The sequence below is a fragment of the Cupressus sempervirens genome, chromosome 4 (assembly GCF_028749045.1).
Source record: "Cupressus sempervirens isolate cs-2001-9-10 chromosome 4, ASM2874904v1, whole genome shotgun sequence".
Taxonomy (NCBI): Eukaryota; Viridiplantae; Streptophyta; class Pinopsida; order Cupressales; family Cupressaceae; genus Cupressus; species Cupressus sempervirens.
Window position 1 is genome coordinate 769,105,284 of NC_143121.1, and position 16,929 is coordinate 769,122,212.

Sequence of the window (16,929 nt, forward strand, 5' to 3'; positions counted from 1 at the left end):
AATTATATATATATTGAATCAACTATGGAGAAGAATCATCATATAGGAAGATTATCAAAGTTGTATGGATGAAAATGAAAAATATATAAATGTCCCAAAAAGGGGACATTACAAAGGGTATCAGAGCATGTTCCTGCCATCCTGTGAATGATAATGCAAGCAAATCAGTCATGAAGAATTTTAAAATTAGATCTATTGATTCTACAGATTGGTACAATTATTGTTAAACAAGCTTGGAGCTACCATGTGAAAGTGATGGAAAATAATGCAAGACTAGATAGAAGTGTTTTATTTGAAAATATACTTTCCAATGATAATCCCAATTATGGAGATAGTGATGCTACAGTTGGTTATGAAGATTCGATGGTTGTAGGAAATTATTGATCCAACGATGTTTTCAGGCATTTGATATGACTAGAGAAGCTATAGATACTTTCTGTATATTCAGAAGATAATAGTGACTTAGAAATGTTTATATACAAAGGCTTTGAATGACACTTATGAAACTGGTTTATATGGATACGAAGACTGGGCATAGACAAACTAGTTTCTTTGTCTCCTATGGTTTAATAGACATGGTTACAATATATTCTACCATCTTTAGACAAAAATTCACTCTGAATCAAAATAATGAAAAGTTGTGTTGGTGAGTCAAAGTGTGAACAATGGTTTAAAATCTAGATATACTTGTCAATCAAATGTAATTTGACAGGAGGTGGCTGAATATGTGTCGAGTTTCATGAATAATTGAAAAACATTCATTTTGTGGCGTAAGAAAATAAACTTGGTTCAATAAGTAAATCAGCTTGTAGACTTGTATGCATTTGAGTCAACAAACCACTGTCAGGCAGACATATTAGGTAGAAAAAAGCAGAATCAATTGAGGAAGTGATGCCAGTTTCAGGGCAAGATTTAGAAATGCGCATAGGTTGCTACTAAATTTAGGTATGCAACATTGTAAAAACCATAATTACGATAACTTTGGAGAACCACAACAAGCAGCATATACAATCATTCCTTATCGTCTTTAAGGTGATCTCATAGTAAGTAATCTGTGTTGGTAGCTAGAGGTATCTGGAGTGATTTTAGTTGTAGCTGATGCCCTTGGTGGAACTTGAGCATGAAAATTTACACTAATGATCATCTAATAGTGTTAAACACTTGCTAAGACAAGGATATCAAATCTACAACTCAGGAAATAAACTACCGTCCATCCTAGATGATCTATGGGAGAAACCACATCAAATAATAAGAAATATATATTCATCTAAGGGATGGATTTTCATGAAAGAATGAAGGAAGACTGAAATTTCCCTTTTCTAATTTTGTATGATATTTCCAACCTCTAATCAGATTTTCAAGATCAAACGACTAATATCACAAAGATCGACCAAATTTCTCAAGAAACCCCAAATCGGGTATGCCAGAAATTGTGCCAAAAGCTTCACAGCTTCACCTATTATTAATAAATCTGAAAGTGGACTTTTTTTATAGAAATTTCAGCAGCATAACAGCCTAAAAAATGAAATTTCAAGATCCATATAGCCTTTACACAACAGTTCTCAAATGTAGGACAAAAACTATGCTCATCGGGCTCCCGAAATTAACACAAAAATGCCCGAAAACACCACAAAAACACTAATAATCTATCTCAGAAGTTTAATCAAATACCAATACATATATTCAGCTCTATTTTAACGCATTAAAGTTTTAAATACAGCAGCAACCCAAACTAATATGAAATACTCAACTGAAAACATCAAACTCATACAAAAAACACAACCGAAAACCCACAAATCTGCACTGTTTAGCACAAAGGCAAACTCTGTATGAGCATGCACATGGAATGGCTTCAAACTCCCATCCTTAGCCTTCTTGGAAAACTGAAAACTCCCATTCTTGGGTCTCCCTGGAAACTTGCAAACTCCTGTTCTTGGGTCTCCTTCTCCACAGGTTTGGCAGCCTCTGAAGAATAACAAAGAAATGAGCAAAAAACAAGTTCTGGAATCAGCCCAAAATGCCTCCAAACCCCTTAAAAGAGGGCATAAACATAACTCACGTCCAAGAGAGGTTAATGAAACATATTTTAATAATAATTTGCATTTATTAGTCCAACGATTTCCAAAGATTAACTCCCTTTTTCTGAAACTTCACTTTCTTGGGCCTGCCTGCCTTAGCAAAGATTATTATTTTTTAATTATTTGAGAAGGGGACATGACAAGTCCTCCCTCCCAAAAATTGCTTGTCCTCAAGCAATGGTTGAACAATAAACCAATCAATCCACCTGGATCCCAAATGTAGTCATGAACTATACTACTACCAATTAACATAGGCTCCTGCAATATCCTCTACAATATGACCAAGAGGAATCCATAATCAAACTGACAATTATAGCTCAACCAAACTCCAAAATCACCACTACCATAGTCAAAAACCCATGAGACACAAGCTCTTAGAGCACCAGAACCCAAGTAAAGTGGACAAATCAAACTACCAACACAATAAATACCATCAACGCATCCCACTGGCCTATACAAAATGTACAATCCAACTCTGCAACAATGGTGAACGCTCTCGAATGAAACTGTACCAAGTATGGAGAATCCACACACTGTACAACTCCTGCAGTCAACACAACTCTGCAAATCATCGGCCACTATCTCATAACCATAACTCCCATGCACTGCTGATGGTGAAAAGACATTATAAGATAAAGAGTAAGAAATGGAATCCAAACCAAATTTGCCTACCATAAACTCCTCAAAACAAGGATCAAATTCTAACTGATGTACATACCCTACAATATAATGTTGATTAAAAAAACCAACCTCAGTCAACAGCTCACCATGAACAAGTGATACAACCCACTATGACTAATCACTAGCTAAGTCAGGAGATGTCATAGCCAAAGGAGTAGAATCAATAACAAGACCCACTATAGCATCACTCCCAAACTCCTTCTCTAAGTCACATATTATCAAGTTGTCAACTGCAGAACCTATCACCATGTCATGCCCATCACAACTCTCATCTTGAGGCATCAAACTCACAGTGTAATGCCGATAGAATTCGCCAATCTCAGTGAGTGGCTTAGATTGTAATCTAGATGGAACTAACTGCAATTGATCATTAACGATGTTGGAACTGACTACTACCTTCGAAGATATCACCAAGGGAGTAGTATTACTAGCAGGAACCATGCCAACTACAGACTCACCAACATCACACATGATCTTTGATACATCTCTAGTCTCTGTGCCATCAATACTAGAGGCCACCACCATGTCAGGCATACAACAATCTGCTACAACACCCAACTCAACTGAACCTAACTCTAGTGGGAATGAACCTGATATGCCAATGTTAGTATCAAGGATGGATGCATCCCCATCTCCACTATCTCTGACAATCTCAGCCATGGACATCCTCGGATCACCAAACACCACAGCTTGTGACTATATAGAATTAGGTAAAGAATGTAGTCGCTCTAACTCCATGGTCACCTTAGCCAAATGAAACTGTGACTCCTTGAAAGCCAATTGTGTACTCTCAAGAATCTTAGAAGTCACCTCAAGCTGCTCAGTAAGCTCACTCACCTCATCTTCCTTGGCCAAAAATGCATCATATGTTGTACTGCCCCACTCCATAAGATAATCTCTGTCAGCTACCAACTGTATATAATTCTATCTCAAAATTCGAATAGCCTCCCATAAAGAGTAGATCTCTGTCAAGGAAAGATAATTGCCTTCCTGCTCATCACTAGGAGGATAACCCCATCCATAAACTACTAACAACTGATGAGCAACATCAAAATGTTGGCGAGTGATTGCAATGTCTTGGTCACTAACTCTCAACTGATTAGACAAATGATGGCACTAGCTTGACTGTCTCCTAAAAACCTCCTTTGATGCACTGTCTAAAGGAGTATCCTCAAAGTTACTAGTCTCTAGAGTATTACCATCCATATCCTGTGAATCAAATCTAAAGCTCATATCAACATACAAAGTATCAAAAACATTAGCACTATTTTCCAAATCCTCTGTACCCAAGGAAACTAAGTCTTCAAAACTGCCCACTACATTCTCCTGGATGTCATCAATGCCAATATGATCCTGGGACTCATCTATACACACTGCCAAATATGAAATATCATCAACACATTCCAGCAAGTATGGTCGATTGGATATATGAACAAAGCCCAACATTGGTGTATAAAAATTAATACCAACATTAGACAAGATACTGGCACAAGAAAAGACAACACCATGTAATATGCTAATCAAATCCATGATAGCACCCAAACAAACACTGCTACCAAAAAGTGTTAAAGATCTCCAATCAACTGAATCCCAAATGCCAATATAACAATCTCAAGTCCATATTCGTAAACTAGAATCAACTAGTAACTCAAGAAAACTCCTCACCTGAGTAATATGACCAATACCAACTAACTCCACATACCTGTCATGATGAGATCATGAAGTCACAATACTATCTTTGTTCACCTTCAGCTGGCTGGAAAAATCATGTGAAGTACTACCAGCCTCAACCTCATGTGATGAAGCATCTAACTATGCCTGATACTCTTTCTCAGCAAAGTCATGAATGCTCAATGCCTGCTCATCTCTACTAGGTATCTCACCATCCTGCACAACAACATCCTCATAATCATCATTTGAACCCACTACACTATAGTCACTGCCTATTGTAACTATACCATCTTGAATACCTATGGCATCACCCTTTGACGACCTGTAAACAATTGTCTCAATTTGAGTATCAAGTTGACCGTTACTATCAATTTGTGTAATATCTTTTCCCACCACCTCCTGTGGCAGAGTAGAATCTGAGATCTCTACCTGGCTATCAGCTAGTTTCTCAAACTTCTCATGCAAGTTCTTGGTAATTATGTCATCTGCCCTATGAGAAAATATGCCAAATAGAAATTCAGTCAACTTATCCACCTTAGCTGGGTCAGACAACATGTCATTCATTATACGGTGGTGCTCAACCAACTATTCAGACATGTCATGGCTTATTTTCATAAGTTTATCTCGAATGTCTAAATAACCATCCTTTCTATTGTTTTGACTCTGGATATCAATTGTCCAAGATCGTGTCCTTTGAGACTCTGTACTATACCTGTCCATTCTGGATAAAGTAGAGTGTAACCCCAATAGGATATAACTTCTTCAAACACCAAGAACTAACATGCAAATGATTAGAAGTAGCATGCAACCATAGATTTTGACATGCAACTAATTAGAAGCAACATGCAACCACCAAATTCACCAAGAACTAACATGCAAATGATTAGAAGTAGGATGCAACCATAAATTTTGACATGTAGCTGATTAGAAGCAACATGAAATCATAAATTATGACATGCAAGATCTGGGTAGTTGTCAAAACTGACATGCAAGATTTGGGTAGTTGTCAAAACTGACATGCAAGATCTGGGTAGTTGTCAAAACTGAAATGCAAACTTCTAAAACCACCAAATTCACCAAGAACTAACATGCAAATGATTAGAAGTAGCATGCAACCATAAATTTTGACATGCAGCTTATTAGAAGCAACATGCAACTATAAATTATGACATGCAAGATTTGGGTAGTTCTCAAAACTGACATGCAAACTTCTACAAACCCTCAGGCTGGCAAGATCATAGCTCTGATACCACTGAAATGTCCCTTTTCTGATTTTGTATGATGTTTCTAACCTCTAATCAGATTTTCAAGATCAAACAACTAATATCACAAAGATCCACCAAATTTCTCAAGAAACCCCAAATCGGGTATGCTAGAAATTGTGTCAAAAGCTTCATAGCTTCACCTATTATTAATAAATCTAAAAGTGTACATTTTTTTATAGAAATTTCATCATCATAACAGCCTACAAAATGACATTTTCAGATCCTTATAGTCTTTACACAACAATTCTCAAATGTAGGACAAAAACTATGCTCATCGGGCTCCCGAAATTAACACAAAAATGCCCAAAAACACCACAAAAATACTAATAATCTATCTTAGAAGTTTAATCATGTCCCAATACATATATTCAGCTCTATTTTAACACCTTAAAGATTGAAATACAGCAGCAACCCAAACTAATATGAAATACTCAACTGAAAACACCAAACTCATACCAAAAACACACCCAAAAACCCACAAATCTGCACTGTTCAACACAAAGGCAAACTCTGTATGAGCATGCACATGGAATGGCTTCAAAATCCCATCCTTAGCCTTCCTAGAAACCTACAAACTCTCATTCTTGGGTCTCCCTAGAAACCTACAAACTCCCATTCTTGGGTGTCCTTCTCCACAAGTTTGGCAGCCTCTGAAGAATAACAAAGAAATGAGCAAAAATCAAGTTCTGGAATTAGCCCAAAATGCTTCCAAACCTCTTAAAAGAGGGCATAACCATAACTCATGTCCAAGAGAGGTTAATGAAACATATTTTAATATAATTTTCATTTATTAGTCCAATGGTTTCCAAAGATTAACCCCCTTTTTCTGAAACTTCACTTTCTTGGGCTTGCCTGCCTTAGCAAAGATTATTATTTTTTAATTATTTGAAAAGGGGACATGACAAAGACTCTTAGAAAAAAGCAAAGTTGGAAATAAAAGAAAGAGAAGTAATAATATAAAAAGTGAAATCTTCGAATAAAATTGATAATAATATTATCAGAGGATGTCATAAATCTTCTTCCAACCTGTATGTAAGGGATCTGCAGTTGAAGTCGATACCGTCCACGGCCTCTACGGCCTCCTCGTGCACAGAAAAGTATGCTATGATTGACAGATATATAGACCCTGTGCAGGATTGAGGCATGTATGTCATAAGTAGGCTAATACCCTTATCCGTATGAATTATATAAATGCCATTCCAATAGTTAATCAAATAAAGTAATCAATGTTAGTTGATAGAAGATGTGATTAACATTTTATCCAAGGAATATACATCTAAGAAATTAATAATTGAATTGACATTAGTCTTCTACTAAGGAATATGCATTTAAGATTAATAATTGGATTGATATTAGTTTTTATTATTAAAGAATATACATATTAGTTAATAATTGTATTGGCATTAGCTTTTCTATTAAAGCATACACATCTAAGTTGATTGTTAAGTTAACATTTAATCTTTCTATTAAAAGAATGAACATTAAGATTGATAACTGAATTAATATCAACCTTTTATTTGCAAGAATATTGAATACTCTATCAATTATTCTAGTTATAATGAAATGAAATTATAAGTTTCTTAATTAATGTAATCATAGAGGTGTAAAATTGATTATTTGAGAAATGATTTAGGAATTTCAAGTAACTTTCCTATGGAGTCTACAATCAGGGAAGGTCTATAAGATGCCTTATTGTAGTACTAGTTAAGGGAAATACTATATAGAAACCCTACTATATTTAACTTTCCTATGGGATTTGCAATTAAAGGGAGGTCTATTAAGACACCTTATTGTAGTATTAGTTAAAGGAAAGGCCATAGTTAACTTTCCTATGGGGTATGCAATTAAAGGGAGGTCTGTTAAGACACCTTATTGTAGTATCAGTTAAGGGAAAGGCCATATTTAACTTTCTTATGGGGTCTGCAATTAAGGGAGGTCTATTAAGACACCTTATTATAGTATCAGTTAAGGGAAAGGCCATATTTAACTTTCCTATGGGATCTGCAATTAAGGGAGGTTTGTTAAGACGCCTTATTGTAGTATCAATTAAGGGAAAGGCCATATTTAACTTTCCTATGGGGTCTGCAATAAAGGGAGGTCTGTTAAGACACCTTATTGTAGTATCAGTTAAGGGAAAGGCCATATTTAACTTTCCTATGGAGTTTGCAATTAAGGAAGGTCTATTAAGACACCTTATTGTAGTACTAGTTAAGGGAAAGACTATAAGGGCATCTATCCTTCCTAGGGAGTCTACAATTAGGAAAGAGTTGCTATGATACTCTATTGCAGTACTAATTAAGGGGAAGATAGTAAGGGAACCCTACCACCTTCCTATGGAGTCTGCAATCAGGGGAGAACACCCTATTATAGTACTAGTTAAGGGGAAGATAGTAAGGGCACCCTACCAACTTTCCTATGGAGTTTGCAATCAAGGGAGAGCGGTTAAGACATCCTATTGTAGTGCTAGTTAAGGGAAAGATAGTAATGGCTCCTTTTCACAAGAACCTTTCTAACCAAACAAACAATCGACTAAGTAGACCACCTCGGGTAGATACCTAACACCTACCACCTGGGCCAAGTGGGCCAAAGTTCTGCTCTTGGGCTTAGTATGGAATTGGCTTGGATTAACTTATTATCATTTGAATTTCTTTGAAGTTTATATTTATATGCATGTACTGATGCTTATTTTGTGGTTGCAGGGTCCATAAGCCTAATGAAGAAGTATCATCATTGTGCATTGTTAATTTTTGGATCTAATCAAGGTTATGTATGATGTGTCTACATCGTGTCTACTTCATGTCTTCATGCATCAATGTGTATGCCTCATGTTTTCTTTGTGTCTTCATACATTCATATGTATACTTTGCATTCAAATGCATACTACATGTGCGGCTCTTTTATAGAATAGAATGAAGTAACCTTATAAGTAAAAATTTGAATAGGATCTAGTAGTCAATTTTGTTATATAAGGTGAAACAAATATGAAAATGATTATTGCTTGAGGACAAGCAAATTTGAGAGGGGCGGACTTGTCATGACCCCAAATTTAAGGATATATGAATATTTGAATAATATATTATATAATGATAATAATTAAGAATAATAATAAATAGATAATAATAAATATTATAATTACATTATGAAACCAAAGAAGATAATGCATTCACATTTGAATATATATAATATTAATATCTAATGATAATAATAATAAATTGATTAATAGACTAATGAATATAATATATATTAATAATACAAGAATTAACAATAATACAATATGATATTGTATTTATAACAACATATATTTGAATATGTTATTATAAACACAGAATGTTATATAACATATTTAATACTTATATCTGATAAAAAATATAAATGATATACTTATTAATATAGTTATATTAATTACTGAAAATTTTATTAATATAAATATATAATTAATATAATATAACTATATTATTATTATTGATATAATGAAAAGACATGACTCTTATAATAAAATTATATATATATATATATATATATATATATATATATATATATATATATATATTGAATCAACTATGGAGAAGAATCATCATATAGGAAGATTATCAAAGTTGTACGGATGAAATTGTAAAATATATAAATGTCTCAAAAAAGAGACATTAGATTAACTCTCTCTCTCTATATAAAGTTGATTTTCACATAAACCAAAGAAAAGGAAAAAATTCTAATTGAAAAACAAAAAAGTTAGTACTAAAATATTTTTTATAATTTTTGATTTTGACGTTGAAAATTTAATTTTCTAATATTTTCAATATAAAAAAAACAACCTAATTATTTTTATCCAACAAATTTTAATACTTCCTACCTACTAATAATTGACTGGTCAAATAGTTTAAACTATGATTATATTTCTACAATTCTAGTAATGCTAAAAATGTTGAAATATTAAAACATTGAGAATCCTTTTAAGCGTCCTAGTTTTCAATTTCTATTCCACATGTTGTCACTTACGATATTAATGTATAAAAACTTACAGTTTCACGATACAATTAAGCATATATGTGGAAAGGTAGCAGCTTTGGAATAAGTGGAGATGAGCGGGGGAATTGTGGGTGAGCGTGAGATGGTGACTTGTGAATGAAGGGAGAAGGGCTGTGTGGTTGTGGGCTCCTTGTAAAGGATTTACATGATTGTGAAGGGAGGAAATGGCCTCTCAGATGAACACGCTGCTACAAGTGCAAACACAACAACAAGCAGAAGGGAGTTGATGGTTAGTTCAAATGTGGTAATTAGGGTAGAAGAGTAGTTATACTCGACCAGCACTAGAAACTTCCAATTCACACTGCTTATAACAATCTATCAAAGGGAAGGCCGTCTCACCTGTGGAGTCAAATCGCAGGGAAGGGAGAAATGGGGAATTTCAACGTTGAGCCGTGTGAATGCAAAAGGGACGGATCTGACTCGAACGTTACATTATTCTCAAGTCTCGAGGGTGAGAGGGCAGAAAAATGGAGTCGAAGCTAAGCGAGATAGAAAAGATTGAGAGAAAGCTTAATAATATTGTTGGAGAGAGTGAATGATACAAATAAAGAGAGCTATAGCTAGAGAAAAGGTGGGATATAAGTAAGGGATATAAAGATATTGAGATAGACACGTAGAATGAGATATAAGAAATATGTGTGAACATGAGACATATGTAGTAATTTAATAGTTCGTATAATTAAAACTAGCAATCACATTCTAGGGTGCAATGGGTACGTCAAAAAAGAAGCAACATCTAAACTAATAACATGAGTTGGTCAAAAGTCTAAATGGAGCATTAAAAGGTACACAAATCATTAAAAATTAGTATAGGTAAATGATGTAGTCTCTTACACTAATAATAATTGTCAACTTGAACCCTATTCATTAGAACCCTAACAACAATCAGTTTTGTAACCCTAATCCAAATATTAAATCTGAATTCTAGGCATGTTCATCTAAATTCTAAACCCAATCAAACTCTTACCATGACCTAATTCTAGAGTTTTCTTGTGACCCTAGCCCTAGCCCTGAGCATCAAAAAATAGTTAAAACTTTACAATCATATTTATAACTATCCTAAGATAATTGTAAGGGTGATGTAAGCCTTAATCCTTATCATGAATGGTAATCAAAATCCTAATTTTATCCATAATACTAACGATCATAACTATTTAATGTTATTTATTATTTAATAAATATGCCTATTATCTAATAATAAATAATAAATTTGAGTAATTCATAAAAGTATATTTTTTTAAAAAATCATTAAAATTAAAAATTATAATATAATATTATGTAAATTAAAAATGATCTAAAAGTGCAATTATACTTGAATAATTCATTCAATAAATTGAAAAAATCATAAATTAGTGTAATTTATATTAATTTAAATTATTCTATAATAATATCTTGTGAAGTTTGAATATTATAAATATGCTAGCTTTCTTGAGTCTTAGACATTAAAAATATATAGAATAATTATTATGTATATATTATAATATACTATATTATATTATATTATATAGTGTTAATATGAAAAAGAAATAGTACAATAATATAATCAATTATTTATTATTATTTTAAAAATAAAATCAATTACTAATTAATAAATCATGGTTGAATTTTTTTATTTAATTTAATTCAATAAACTTCAAAAAATTTATATTTATTAAAAAAAACTTATATTTAAATGTAATTATTGGTGCCTATCCTAATTAAATTAACTGTCAAATCAATTTTCAAGGCATCAAAACAAAATTTATTTCTATATAATTAATCTTATCTTAATTATAATTTGTATTAAATTGATTTTTTTAAAAATTATATATCAATTGATCAAAAAGGAGAAGTACAAAAGGAGGGGTGGAGAAGCGGAGCCTCAACCCACCAAGTTCATAAAAAAAAGTAATACAAAGTAGGATAGATCATTACAATAGATAATAGTTGTTGAGAGTATAAACACTAAAAAGGGGCCAATAGCAGTTAGAGCAGAGGATCACTATAGTCTTCAATCTAGGAGGTCCATCCTCGAGCACCTTCCATCCAAACAACTTTCTTCCTTTCCATGATATGAGCAAATAATTCAAGTAGGGCCCTCTAGTATTCCTGATTTCCTTAAGCACCTTTTTAAGAGCATCATCGAAGGTAGCCTAATTGTCTGCAATGCTGGCATCATTAAATTGATTTTCATAATTAATTATATAGAAATAGATTTTGTTTTAATGTTTTGGAAAATAATTTCACAATCAATTTATAAGAATTAAAATTAAGATAAGAAATAATTCTTTATATTTAAGATCAATATTACAAGTATAAAAATAGTTATAATTTTTTTATTATATCTTTTCATCTAATCTAATATATATCTATGTATAAAATGAATAGATTTAAATGTTTAAATTTTATTAAAAATATATTTTTCTATAAAGAATAATATTCATTATCTACATTCTTTTATACAAATTGAAACATATATTCATTGGGAATTTAGCAATTGTGGAGTATGAAAAATAGTTATAGAAATCATTCATATATATGTTATAGTTAATAATGAAAAATAGCTCTAAAACATATTCTTATTTATGTTATAGATAATAATTATTAATAAGAATTGCTTGGAAAATAGAACAATTCAGTTTATTTAGGGGAAAGTGAATGGGGGAGGCATCGAATGGATGCATAAATGTGACTGATAAGATAATTCATGAAACTAAAATAGACATGCAGTGACCACCTTATCAACATGTCACATATGGAGGGGAAACTGGAACAAAAATAGCTTGTGACAAACAAACTCCACCGAAATAATGGAGAACTAATCTATGAACAAGATCATTTCAATGGTCTTGCAAGGTGTTTTATAGAAATTCAATTGTTGATCAATAGGCCTAAGTTGTTTTCCTGAGTATAGTATGCCTTCCACATAAAAAAGTTGTTTATAGTATATTTTTAATGAGTAATGAAAGTCATGCAATAGATTTTCTCTTAAGTTTCCTACAATCAAAAGTTGATACACACTAGTAAATAAGTCTTAGAATACTATTTTGTGGCCATGCTTTGTAGGGAATCATTTAGGGTGATGTGATGGTTAGAGCTCTATTTTTTTTAATCTAAAGGCTACAATGTGAATCACAGTACATAGTAGTTTCCAATAAAGTAATTACACATGTCAAAACAAAATTGTCTTACATAGAAATATCATAAGAGGACAAAAATATCATTTCCCCTACCAGTGCAATGTGTTGAAAACTAGATATAAATATATTAGTAGCCAAGAAAATAATAGAAAAAAATGAAAAATAATAGAAAAAACACTTCAAATATAACACTAAGCAAAATAGAGAAATATTTTATATTGATCTATATCTCTATGATTATAATGATATACAAGTTGTGGTTCTACCTTTATTTATAGAGACTCCCAACAACTCTACATGGTAGAAGGAAGGTTCTAGATTACAAATATGTGGATGATTAAATGAGGGTAAGGCCTAGTCCACTTGATAGCATGACAATTCTTTACAAATATTTTAGGGAGTATATGCCATCTTCTGTAGTTCAGTTATGACTAAGTTTGAATAGGAAGGTTTGTGCTAATTTCTTCCAACATTCCCCCTTAATTTCTACCACTAGTGCCTCTTAATGTGGGAGAAATTATGAGAAGAAGAAATTCTAATAGCAATGTCTGTGAGATGTAACAGTGTTCTAAGTTTAATGAAATAGGATGGGTCCCAACATCAAGTCTTCTTGGGTGCCCATTTACAACATTAAAATTTGGCTCCCCTTATCACTTTCACTTTGTCCCTCTTGTCACTAGCTTTGGTTTTTTAGCTAGTTCACCCATAACCATTTGAGATTTCCCCCAACTAATGCAATTGATTTTCTTTAGGGTTTCTCACCCAAACAAGTGGCTTTGGTTTACTACAAACCCATTAAAGACTTGGCACAAATATCATCCCAATTATGGGGAAACTATCTCTAAACTTCTCCCAACACTTGTTTTTTATGTGTTCTTTCTTGTTACAATTTGAACATTGCATAAATTGTTTATATTGAATAAATCAGGTTGAACCCATATCAGCATTTCTTTTATCTTTTTTAATATCCTAGTCCATCTTAAATATAATAAATGTTAAACAATTGTGATGAATAAAAATATTATATATTAATTAATCATAAATATTTAGCTATATATCATCCAAGCTTGATCATAATATATTAAAAATGATGGTTAACCTCGTCACAATACATGAATGATAATTTGTCAAATTATTTTTAACATTTTTTTTTAAAATATTGTAAGTTTATTTAGTCTTTTCAAAATGCTTCAATTTTTTTTTAAAATTATTGGAAATATATTAACAATTAATTATCCTACTTATCAATTGATAATCTTAAGGGGCTTTCTAATGAATCATTCACAAGGAAAAACTCTTGGTTAAGGCTTTGAAAATGGGGTTGCAAACATATTAGTTTTACCCATGGAGGAAACTTTGTAGTTAAGTGCGCTTGATTTGGATTAGTACTGGGATGGGTGGCCCTTGAGAGGTCTAAGTGCTTCACCTCTGTGAGCATTACCAAGATCCAATGAGTGTTAAGTATTCCATTTATTCACATGAAAAATGGATTCATGTGTTGATCACTACTCATGATACATGGGTTAATGAGTTTTACTCTAAAACTACACATTAAATTTTGCTAGCAATATCATAATACATAAACAATTGACAAGTGGAATTTATTAACTAAATCATTTTGACAACTCATAGAAGAAAGAATCAATAAGAAAACATCCAATCATTTCTCAAAAAAATCCAAAGAAAGAACTAAAGAGAAGAGAACAACCAAAGAAAGTAAAGAAGACCAACTAAGCGAGCGATTGAAACTTGTGCCTCAACAATGTTCAACAGGACAAGAATAGAGAAGACCATGCTTAGAGTTTGATTATATAAGAAATATTTCATACCATCTTCGGCAACATAAGTTTATCGTACTTCACTTCACTACACCAAAACATGAAACCCATTTTTAAAAATTTAAAATACTCTGGCATGAAAATAAACAAAACCAAAAATGTAGCCACGTCTAATGAAATGCCTGAGCTCTCAAACCAAATGAATGACACAACCAATGTGAAAAAATAAGGAGTATAGAGGGCAACTCAAAATTATGTTGGACCCCAAAAATGAAGAGAAAGATCCCCTAGTTGATTGAGCTTTTCGAAGGATATAAAATTTGATGTGAATCAGCAGTTGGAAGAAAAATAGTCTAGCCCAAATGGGCATAGAAAGATCACCTCTCCAATGACATATATAGCGACAACACCACATAAAACTCACATATAGATAAATTTGATAAATTGTATTTATTTAATTAGTTGTTATGAAAAGTTCATATAATTTTTTTTAAAATTATTTAATTAATACATATAAAATGAATAGGAGTTTAGAAAGTAAATTTTGATATAAAATTTAATAATGATTTAGAGACATCATTGATTTTTAGTTACAATAGATAACACCTTTTCTTATTTAAAATACTTGATGAATTTATTAAACAATATTATTTAAATAATTATTTTATCATTCTTATTTTAAAATGTTTATTTTTTACTTTGATTATTTTTAACTCTACATTATTTATATTATGTATTACATTTTAGTTTGTATTTCTCCTAATTATTATATAAAATTAAAAATAATAATAACATGATACAGATTGACATTATATTTAGTTTTCTCTTTGTTGTACTAAGCTTCTAGGTTGTGAAACATATGAGAATGTATAAAATTGGTATTAACATTTTAGAGTATCTCTAGAGAGAATAATATGCTTAAAAGGTGCCTCTATATTTTTGGTTGCAGTCCTTTGACAATTGTCTCCTATGATAGACAAGTCAATCTCTATATCATGTTTAATTTCCAAAATACTATGGGACCAATTCATAATAGCTGTGACATTACAAATAATGTCCAGATGATAACGAGAGTGTAGAACACAAGCAAAAATTCATCAATTTTCAAAATACATATATAATGTCCAATGCAATAAGATTGAGAGTTCCTAATGACATGAATAAGTAATCAACTTGCATTAAGTGAAAATGAGCTAATTGGCACATTGATGCATTTGTTTGCCACAAATAATTTTGTCAAACTATACAATCAAAGAATTCTTAATATGTTGATTGCCTAATTGCATTGTGTATGGTAATAAGCACTGGGAACAAAATGGAAAATACAAGTCTCAATGAAAACATTGAAAAATATGTCCTTCGTTATAGTGTTCAACATATTATTCTCACAACCAACAAATGGACACAAGAAATACATGCTAATGGAGCTCTTGCTAAAGTACTTAAAATTGTTTACAATTTTGGTTTTCAATAACCTAACATTCTAATGTGTATTGTAGAAAGAATCAATAATTCAAATGACCATGCATAGGATGAACAATCAAAATGTATACCAATGATTCTTATATCTTTGAGGAACCAAAGGAAAATATCACTCACAATGTCATCGGCTATAATCATACACAAATCCTAGGGATAATTTTGTCGAAAGAAACCATCAATATTGGCAAGGTGAAAAGGCTAGGCCTAATATTTACAATTTAATATCTATAATCAAGTCATTAATATACTCCACATTCAAAAAACCTTCACTTACAATAGATATCCAAAATGTCATTTATTTAATTCTTATACAATTGCTAGTATTTTACATGTTACTTCTTCCAATATTATTTACATTAAATTTTAAAATTCTCTCTTTTACAAAAATCATTATTTTTAGTTTATTTTTTGTAAAAAATGATCAAAATGAACCAATTCGAAGAATCCAACATCCATATTAAAACACAAAATCTCTTGTGCTCTGGTAGACAATGTCAACACCAAAAAATTATTTTGTACTTTTTTCCTTCAATTGAAATACCATGAATAACAAGAAAGGGATGTCAACAATAACAACCGAATGTACTCTCATATTTCTCCCTTTAGTCACAATATATTGTGTAGTATTTTTAAAATTGTTGTCATCTTAATTATATATATTTTTAAGAAAATTGTTTTTCACATAAACCGATGATAAAGAAAAAAATTACATTCTTCAAATATTAAAAATAAGAACAATAATCAACATTAAAAAAAAAATTATACCTGTTTGATTTTGAGATTAGAAAATTAATTTTCTAATATTTTCAATTTTTAGAGAAAATTAACC